General features: G+C 46.2%; 1 long non-coding RNA gene across 1 annotated transcript; it reads right to left on the bottom strand.

The window, feature by feature from the left end:
• Nucleotides 1–3,492: 3,492 nt before the first annotated feature.
• On the bottom strand, nucleotides 3,493–7,816 carry LOC142823431 (uncharacterized). The gene is made up of 4 exons (XR_012898643.1): nucleotides 6,595–7,816; nucleotides 4,829–6,424; nucleotides 4,542–4,658; nucleotides 3,493–4,351 (listed from the first exon to the last, which is right to left on the bottom strand). It is a non-coding gene; the product is annotated as an uncharacterized LOC142823431 (long non-coding RNA).
• Between the last annotated feature and the right edge of the window lie 2,403 nt (nucleotides 7,817–10,219).

The following is a 10,219-nucleotide window of genomic DNA, read 5'->3' as shown; positions in this document are numbered from 1 at the left end:
TAACCCTAACCCTAACCCTAACCCTAACCCTAACCCTAACCCTAACCCTAACCCTAACCCTAACCCTAACCCTAACCCTAACCCTAACCCTAACCCTAACCCTAACCCTAACCCAACCCTAACCCTAACCCTAACCCTAACCCTAACCCTAACCCTAACCCTAACCCTAACCCTAACCCTAACCCTAACCCTAACCCTAACCCTAACCCTAACCCTAACCCTAACCCTAACCCTAACCCTAACCTAACCCTAACCCTAACCCTAACCCTAACCCTAACCCTAACCCTAACCCTAACCCTAACCCTAACCCTAACCCTAACCCTAACCCTAACCCTAACCCTAACCCTAACCCTAACCCTAACCCTAACCCTAACCCTAACCCTAACCCTAACCCTAACCCTAACCCTAACCCTAACCCTAACCCTAACCCTAACCCTAACCCTAACCCTAACCCTAACCCTAACCCTAACCCTAACCTAACCCTAACCCTAACCCTAACCCTAACCCTAACCCTAACCCTAACCCTAACCCTAACCCTAAACCCTAACCCTAACCCTAACCCTAACCCTAACCCTAACCCTAACCCTAACCCTAACCCTAACCCTAACCCTAACCCTAACCCTAACCCTAACCCTAACCCTAACCCTAACCCTACCCTAACCCTAACCCTAACCCTAACCCTAACCTAACCCTAACCCTAACCCTAACCCTAACCCTAACCCTAACCCTAACCCTAACCCTAACCCTAACCCTAACCCTAACCCTAACCCTAACCCTAACCCTAACCCTAACCCTAACCCTAACCCTACCCTAACCCTAACCCTAACCCTAACCCTAACCCTAACCCTAACCCTAACCCTAACCCTAACCCTAACCCTAACCCTAACCCTAACCCTAACCCTAACCCTAACCCTAACCCTAACCCTAACCCTAACCCTAACCCTAACCCTAACCCTAACCCTAACCCTAACCCTAACCCTAACCCTAACCCTAACCCTAACCCTAACCCTAACCCTAACCCTAACCCTAACCCTAACCCTAACCCTAACCCTAACCCTAACCCTAACCCTAACCCTAACCCTAACCCTAACCCTAACCCTAACCCTAACCCTAACCCTAACCCTAACCCTAACCCTAACCCTAACCCTAACCCTAACCCTAACCCTAACCCTAACCCTAACCCTAACCCTAACCCTAACCCTAACCCTAACCCTAACCCTAACCCTAACCCTAACCCTAACCCTAACCCTAACCCTAACCCTAACCCTAACCCTAACCCTAACCCTAACCCTAACCCTAACCCTAACCCTAACCCTAACCCTAACCCTAACCCTAACCCTAACCCTAACCCTAACCCTAACCCTAACCCTAACCCTAACCCTAACCCTAACCCTAACCCTAACCCTAACCCTAACCCTAACCCTAACCCTAACCCTAACCCTAACCCTAACCCTAACCCTAACCCTAACCCTAACCCTAACCCTAACCCTAACCCTAACCCTAACCCTAACCCTAACCCTAACCCTAACCCTAACCCTAACCCTAACCCTAACCCTAACCCTAACCCTAACCCTAACCCTAACCCTAACCCTAACCCTAACCCTAACCCTAACCCTAACCCTAACCCTAACCCTAACCCTAACCCTAACCCTAACCCTAACCCTAACCCTAACCCTAACCCTAACCCTAACCCTAACCCTAACCCTAACCCTAACCCTAACCCTAACCCTAACCCTAACCCTAACCCTAACCCTAACCCTAACCCTAACCCTAACCCTAACCCTAACCCTAACCCTAACCCTAACCCTAACCCTAACCCTAACCCTAACCCTAACCCTAACCCTAACCCTAACCCTAACCCTAACCCTAACCCTAACCCTAACCCTAACCCTAACCCTAACCCTAACCCTAACCCTAACCCTAACCCTAACCCTAACCCTAACCCTAACCCTAACCCTAACCCTAACCCTAACCCTAACCCTAACCCTAACCCTAACCCTAACCCTAACCCTAACCCTAACCCTAACCCTAACCCTAACCCTAACCCTAACCCTAACCCTAACCCTAACCCTAACCCTAACCCTAACCCTAACCCTAACCCTAACCCTAACCCTAACCCTAACCCTAACCCTAACCCTAACCCTAACCCTAACCCTAACCCTAACCCTAACCCTAACCCTAACCCTAACCCTAACCCTAACCCTAACCCTAACCCTAACCCTAACCCTAACCCTAACCCTAACCCTAACCCTAACCCTAACCCTAACCCTAACCCTAACCCTAACCCTAACCCTAACCCTAACCCTAACCCTAACCCTAACCCTAACCCTAACCCTAACCCTAACCCTAACCCTAACCCTAACCCTAACCCTAACCCTAACCCTAACCCTAACCCTAACCCTAACCCTAACCCTAACCCTAACCCTAACCCTAACCCTAACCCTAACCCTAACCCTAACCCTAACCCTAACCCTAACCCTAACCCTAACCCTAACCCTAACCCTAACCCTAACCCTAACCCTAACCCTAACCCTAACCCTAACCCTAACCCTAACCCTAACCCTAACCCTAACCCTAACCCTAACCCTAACCCTAACCCTAACCCTAACCCTAACCCTAACCCTAACCCTAACCCTAACCCTAACCCTAACCCTAACCCTAACCCTAACCCTAACCCTAACCCTAACCCTAACCCTAACCCTAACCCTAACCCTAACCCTAACCCTAACCCTAACCCTAAAGCCCAAACCCTAAAGCCCAAACCCTAAAGCCCAAACCCTAAAGCCCAAACCCTAAAGCCCAAACCCTAAAGCCCAAACCCTAAAGCCCAAACCCTAAAGCCCAAACCCTAAAGCCCAAACCCTAAAGCCCAAACCCTAAAGCCCAAACCCTAAAGCCCAAACCCTAAAGCCCAAACCCTAAAGCCCAAACCCTAAAGCCCAAACCCTAAAGCCCAAACCCTAAAGCCAAACCCTAAAGCCCAAACCCTAAAGCCCAAACCCTAAAGCCCAAACCCTAAAGCCCAAACCCTAAAGCCCAAACCCTAAAGCCCAAACCCTAAAGCCCAAACCTAAAGCCCAAACCCTAAAGCCCAAACCCTAAAGCCCAAACCCTAAAGCCCAAACCCTAAAGCCCAAACCCTAAAGCCCAAACCCTAAAGCCCAAACCCTAAAGCCCAAACCCTAAAGCCCAAACCCTAAAGCCAAACCCTAAAGCCCAAACCCTAAAGCCCAAACCCTAAAGCCAAACCCTAAAGCCCAAACCCTAAAGCCCAAACCCTAAAGCCCAAACCCTAAAGCCCAAACCCTAAAGCCCAAACCCTAAAGCCCAAACCCTAAAGCCCAAACCCTAAAGCCCAAACCCTAAAGCCCAAACCCTAAAGCCCAAACCCTAAAGCCCAAACCCTAAAGCCCAAACCCTAAAGCCCAAACCCTAAAGCCAGGCTCAGGTCTTTCCAGGCTACAGAGAAGACACCACAACAGGATTTCACATCAAGTTTATTTGGCAACAAAATGGCTTCCTTTTACAGCAACAGCTTACACATTTGGACTGTGACCAGTACTGGACAGGTCCTATGACATGAACAATAATAATGTTCCATTTTCAGAGTCTTACATGACATGGTGAACATACACTGCAAGCAATACCTTCTCATATCAAAACCTCTCCTCTACAATATCTTGGCCCGCATCTCTAGCCTTTGTGATCCACAGTTGACCACGTGTCGCCTGGCAAACGGCCAGCATGGTTCCTCCTTAGCACCGTCTTGTCAAAAAAGTTAAGTCAAAGACTGTCCGGGACAGTCCCAACCCTGATGCAGTGCAGCGAAACAGCCGGAAGGCTGACAGTTTAAAAAAAAAGTCAGCCTTGCGGCTGTTTGACTGCACTGCATCAGGGTTTATCATCACTGCAGTGATGATGCACTTTATGACTTGGATGACAAAATGAGTCATCTCACCAAGACTCAAACTACACATTACACTCTTAGAATACAGCACTTACAATACATCAAATGCATGACAATACATCAAATAATAAAACACTCCAAAACAAAAACACATACAGCACATTACAGTGCCCTCTCGTTACTTTGATGGCTAGAACACACACAATAACCACCAACTTCATTAATTTTGAATTTTTGGTACATGAACTTGACATATCTACCAATTGCGACTGCGAAAATATTAACAATGCCAACTCAGAACTTTGGTACTAGCCATCAAGACAAGAGAACACTGCAAATCACAAAGCGAGAAATACACAAACTCCACATCTTCCAAACAAAGGCACGCCAAATTCTTCTCCAGCCACGTAGAAATGTTCAGATCACACCAAAGAGGAAGACTTCCTACAGAAAGACAAAACAATTGTCACGGTTAATGCCCATACGACAAACTCGAGCCACTTCCGCTTCCAAAAAACACACATATACGGTGTAGTGCAAGTGAATTTTCCCCAGTGACATGCACCCGGTGAAATACATTTTCCCGAGCAAAATGCACAGCTCACACAACCCCCTGATCAGAACCATACTTAACTTGGAAATCTGAAAGCAAATCCGATGCAAACTCTACATCTTCAAAACCAGCAAAGACACACCAAACTCCTCTCTGATAACAGACAAATCTCCAGATGGTACCGATGGAGAACACTTCCTATAGAAATGAAAAACAATTCTTACAGTTAAGGCCTGTACAACAAAACACAAACCACCTCAGCTTGCAAAAGGGCTCTATACAATCTAGCACAGGTAAACTTCCCAGCAACATGCACCCAGCGAAATACAAAAACACAACAAAAGCCCTGATCGAGGACCATACTTAACTTGAAAATCTGAAAGCATATCTTCCAAACTGGCAAAGACAAGCCAAAGTCTTCTCCGCTTACAGAGAAATCTTTAGACCACACCAACAGGGAACACTTCCTATGGAAATGAAAAACAATTCTCACAGTTAAGGCACACACGACAAACACAAACTACCTCAGCTTGGAAAACACGCATATGTGCAACATACCACAGCTGAATTTCCCCAAGTGACATGCACCCACTGAACCACATTGCTCAACTGAAACTCACAGCACGCACGACAAAATCCAACCGCTGATCGAGAACCGTACTTAACTTGAGAATGTGAAATCGAATCCTATGTAAACTCTACTGCTTCAAAAATGGCAAAAATCACACAGAACTCTTCTCCGCTCACAGAGAAATCTTCAGATCGTAACAATGGAGAACCCTTCCTATTGAAAGGAAAAACAATTCTCACAGTTAAGGCACATACAACAAACACACACATGCTACGTTATGTATGTGAATGTTCCCAGTGACATGCACCCGGTGAACCACATTTCCCAAGTGAAATGGAGAGCACGCACAAAAAACAAAACCCCTCATCGGGACCGTACTTAACTTGAGAATCTGAAAGCGAATCCTATGCAATCTCTTCATCTTCCAAACCGGCAAAGACACGCCAAACTGTTCTCCGGTCATGCCAAAGTCTTCAAATCACACCGACAGGGAACACTTCCTATGGAAACGAAAAACAATTCTCACAGTTAAGGCACATACAACAAACACACACGTGCTACGTCATATATGTGAATTTTCCCAGTGACATGCACCCGGTGAACCACATTTCCCAAGTGAAATGCAGAGCGCGCACAAAAACCAAAACCCCTGATCGGGACCGTACTTAACTTAAGAATCTGAAACCAAATCTTCCAAACTGGCAAAGACGAGTCAAACTCTTCTCCGCTTACAGAGAAATCTTTAGAGCACACCAACAGGGAACACTTCCTATGGAAATGAAAAACAAATCTCACGGTTAAGGCACATACGACAAACACAAACTACCTCGGCTTGGAAAACACGCATATGTGCAACATACCACAGCTGAATTTCCCCAAGTGACATGCACCCACTGAACCACATTGCTCAACTGAAACTCACAGCACGCACAACAAAATCCAACCGCTGATCGAGAACCGTACTTAACTTGAAAATGTGAAATCGAATCCTATGTAAACTCTACATCTTCAAAAATGGCAAAATCACACGGAACTCTTCTCCACTCACAGACAAATCTTCAGATCGTGACAATGGAGAACACTTCCTATTGAAATGAAAAACAATTCTCACAGTTAAGGCACATACAAACGCAAACCTTCGCTTCCAAAACACACACGTGCTACATTATGTATGTGAATTTCCCCAGTGACATGCACCCACTGAACCACATTGCTCAAGTGAAACTCAGAGCACGCACAACAAAATCCAACCGCTGATCGAGAACCGTACTTAACTTGAAAATGTGAAATCAAATCCTATGTAAACTCTACTGCTTCAAAAATGGCAAAAATCACACTGAACTCTTCTCCGCTCACAGAGAAATCTTCAGATCGTAACAATGGAGAACACTTCCTATTGAAAGGAAAAACAATTCTCACAGTTAAGGCACATACAACAAACACACACATGCTACGTTATGTATGTGAATTTTCCCAGTGACATGCACCCGGTGAACCACATTTCCCAAGTGAAATGCAGAGCGCGCACAAAAAACAAAACCCCTGATCGGGACCATACTTAACTTGAATCCTATGCAATCTCTTCATCTTCCAAACCATCAAAGACACGCCAAACTGTTCTCCGGTCATGGCAAAATCTTCAAATAACACAGACAGGGAACACTTCCTATGGAAACGAAAAACAATTCTCACGGTTAAGGCACACACAACAAACTCAAACTACCTCAGCTTCGAAAACGCACATATGTGCAACATACCGCAGGTGAATTTCCCCAAGTGACATGCACCCGCTGAACCACATTGCTCAACTGAAACTCAGACCACGCACGACAAAATCTAACCGCTGATCAAGAACCTTACTTAACTTGAGAATGTGAAATCAAATCCTATGTAAACTCTACAGCTTCAAAAATGGCAAAAATCACACAGAACTATTCTCCGCTCACGGAGAAATCTTCAGATCGTAACAATGGAGAACACTTCCTATTGAAAGGAAAAACAATTCTCACAGTTAAGGCACATACAACAAACACACACATGCTACGTCATATGTGATTTTTCCCAGTGACATGCACCCGGTGAACCACACTTCCCAAGTGAAATGCAGAGCGTGCACAAAAACCAAAACCCCTGATCGGGACCGTACTTAACTTAAGACTCTGAAACCAAATCTTCCAAACCGGCAAAGACAAGTCAAACTCTTCTTCGCTCACAGAGAAATCTTCTGAGGGCACGAACACAGAACGCTTCCTATGGAAATTAAACACAATTCTCAGCATTAAGGCACACACACAAAACGCAAACTACCTCAGCTTCCAAAACACACATATGTGCAACATATCACAGGTGAATTTCCCCAGTGACATGCACCCGGTGAACCACATTTCCCAAGCAAAACACAGAGCACACACAAAAAACAAAACCCCTGATCAGAACCATACTTAACTTGCAAATCTGAAAGCGAATCCTATGCAAACTCTTCATCTTCCAAACCAGCAAAGACACACCAAACTCTTCTCCGGTCATGGCAAAGTCTTCACATCGCACCAACAGTGAACGCTTCCTATGGAAATGGAAAACAATTCTCACAGTTAAGGCACGTACAACAAATGCAGACCTTCACTTCCAAAAAACACACGTGATTTTTCCCAGTGACGTGCGCCCGGTGAACCATGTTTCCCCAAGTGAAACACAGAGCGCGCACAACAAACAAACAAACACCCCAATCAATGGCCGTACTTAACTTGCAAATGTGAAATCAAATCCACTGCCGTGAGAGAAAAATTCCCCCGCTCGCCAACTGCATCGCTGGTTTTCCAAATCAGATATCTTCTGGAGGCAGAACCTACAACAATGACAAAAATTGAACGTGACAAACGGCCTGTGCGCTAAAGACTATTGTAAGCCAGTTACATTGATGGAAATGACATCTATTTCAACATGACTCTGTCCCATTCCCCCACAAACCCTTAAATAACTAAATCAAGAATCGCATGTCACGAGACCCCTCACCACGCTAGTATCACAATGATCCCCCCCCCCACGCACGTTCCACACAGCCCTCCTCACCGTTATTCCCATGCTTCCAATAATACCGACAAATCTCCACACCTATATCGCACATCTACGATCCATTCGAAGAAAGTGACAAAACTCAACACGTTCGATTGTACGGGACAACGACCACACTGATGACCAGACGACAGCACGCCACCTTACAAGCGACGACAGGCATGGAAAAACAGCATCCGAGTTAACTTATGTAATTAGCCGAGGACCCTTTCGCAATTAGCCCACCGCACCTAACACAGCAAAGGCCACGTTGCCTTGGTCAAGGCTGCACTCAAAGCTCTAACTTAACACTTACCTCACGGATGCCACCGGTTATGCCACTTCCACTTGCGTCTCCATTGCTTCAAACCGCGACAACTGAACAGGATGGACTTGCCCTGCCTCGCTCCCTCGGCTCTGTACTCGAATCCTCCTGTGGCATGTCAACAACAAATTCCACATTATCGCTAAAAGCGACAATACTATGTTATTGCTCTCCGTTTGCTAAAATAACCAAAAGCCCAAAACACCCCTGACGCATGTGTATCTATGACAAAGATGCAACTCGCTTCCTGAACGTAGCCCTCCACATTTCCCACCCTGCTGGGGCCTCTCGCTAGCTAGGACGCTCGCATCTGCCTCAGAAAACCACAACTGCATATAGAACCAAAGACAGAGATAGTGCTGATCGCTTGTGCAAACCCAGTGCATCTCTAGTGACATTCTTGCATAAATTGCTAGTTTCATCCCCTGCAGGCTAGTTCAATTTGGCTCAAGACAGTCACACTTTCAGGCTGGGTCCAACTCTATTTTATTGTTTGCAAACAAGTTGGGCCGAGTAGCTCGGTGCTCAAAGCAAGGTCGACCTTGAGCATTGCCTGAGCTGAAACTTTTATAGATTTCACATTCCTTCTGGTCAGCATGTCGCAACGTGATTGGTCACTACAAGTTTACTCAATTCCCTGGCAGAAAGATTAGCAGCTTCTACAACATATGCAATCAGCTAAACAATACCTGCTGTTTCGAGCTTAAGCAATGCAGGGGAAGAAGCACGCTTAGTTTTTACTACAACATGCGCATCGCTCTCGCGGGAGAAATACTCACTTCCTCCATATAATGACCCCCCCCCCCCCGCTCCCATCCCTCTTCACAATAGCCATGTGTGACAGAACTTCCGTTCCTAAACAATGAACCTCAGCCTCACAAATCCTTCTGACCATCCGACTCTCAGAAAGACGCTTTACTTTGATGTCCCCTCCTGATCTCAAGCTCTTCTTTTCCTTTGTCTACAGGCCATCGCTCTCGTACGTCGTCATCCCTCCGTCAGTGACGTCTTCCCGGACGAATGAACAAATGGTCACGATCCTCCATGGAATGTGACGACCGGCATCCATATCCGGTACCGTTATTGCCAATGAGCAAACTTCAACCGCCTACTGCTTCATTAACAAAAGACATTTCTTTTACAAAGTACACTCCCCGTGCCCCGCTGCCGCACCCCCTCAATCGCTTTTCAGGACACAGAAAATGGCTACACTTCTACATACTCCTGCTCATCCTCCCTCTCTCGCTGCCACAGTAGCCCATCATTAACTAAGATGCTCTAGTGCTCTGCAGAAAACCAACACCCAGAAGAGGATGAAAGAAAAAAGTAGCAGTGACCGATTATGCAAGCCCAGTGCAGTGTAACAGACAGGAAACTGAGCGTGGAGCATCTCTAGCTACAGATGGGTCACTGGCCCAGAAACACCCTTTCCTCCAGAGGAAATGCATGGTCCCTTCCTACAATGACCTTCCACCCGCATGCCTTTCCTACTCCCGTTAGCAACGGTCACCGTTTCGAGAGCTTCTATACAAAAACGAGAAGACGCAACCACAGGAATGCTTCTCGTCATCAAACCCTTTGGCAGATACTTAACTAGGACGATTTGACAGGCATTTCCCCTCTCAATGTCTCATTCCCCTCGGTAGTCGAGGACTCACCGACCTACGAGAAAAATGCATAAAAATATTCATGCATCTTGAAAATGACAACACCGATCCGTACAAAATTGGACAATCCTAGCAAATGCAAATAAAACCCGACTGCAAACCTGATTGCTAACTTCAGCTATATTTTTTCCCCTTTTCTTTCACG

This window comes from Pelodiscus sinensis, unplaced genomic scaffold (genome assembly GCF_049634645.1).
Source record: "Pelodiscus sinensis isolate JC-2024 unplaced genomic scaffold, ASM4963464v1 ctg96, whole genome shotgun sequence".
Taxonomy (NCBI): domain Eukaryota; kingdom Metazoa; phylum Chordata; order Testudines; family Trionychidae; genus Pelodiscus; species Pelodiscus sinensis.
Note: the sequence above shows the minus strand (reverse complement) of the source record. Positions and strands in the feature narration are given on the sequence as shown.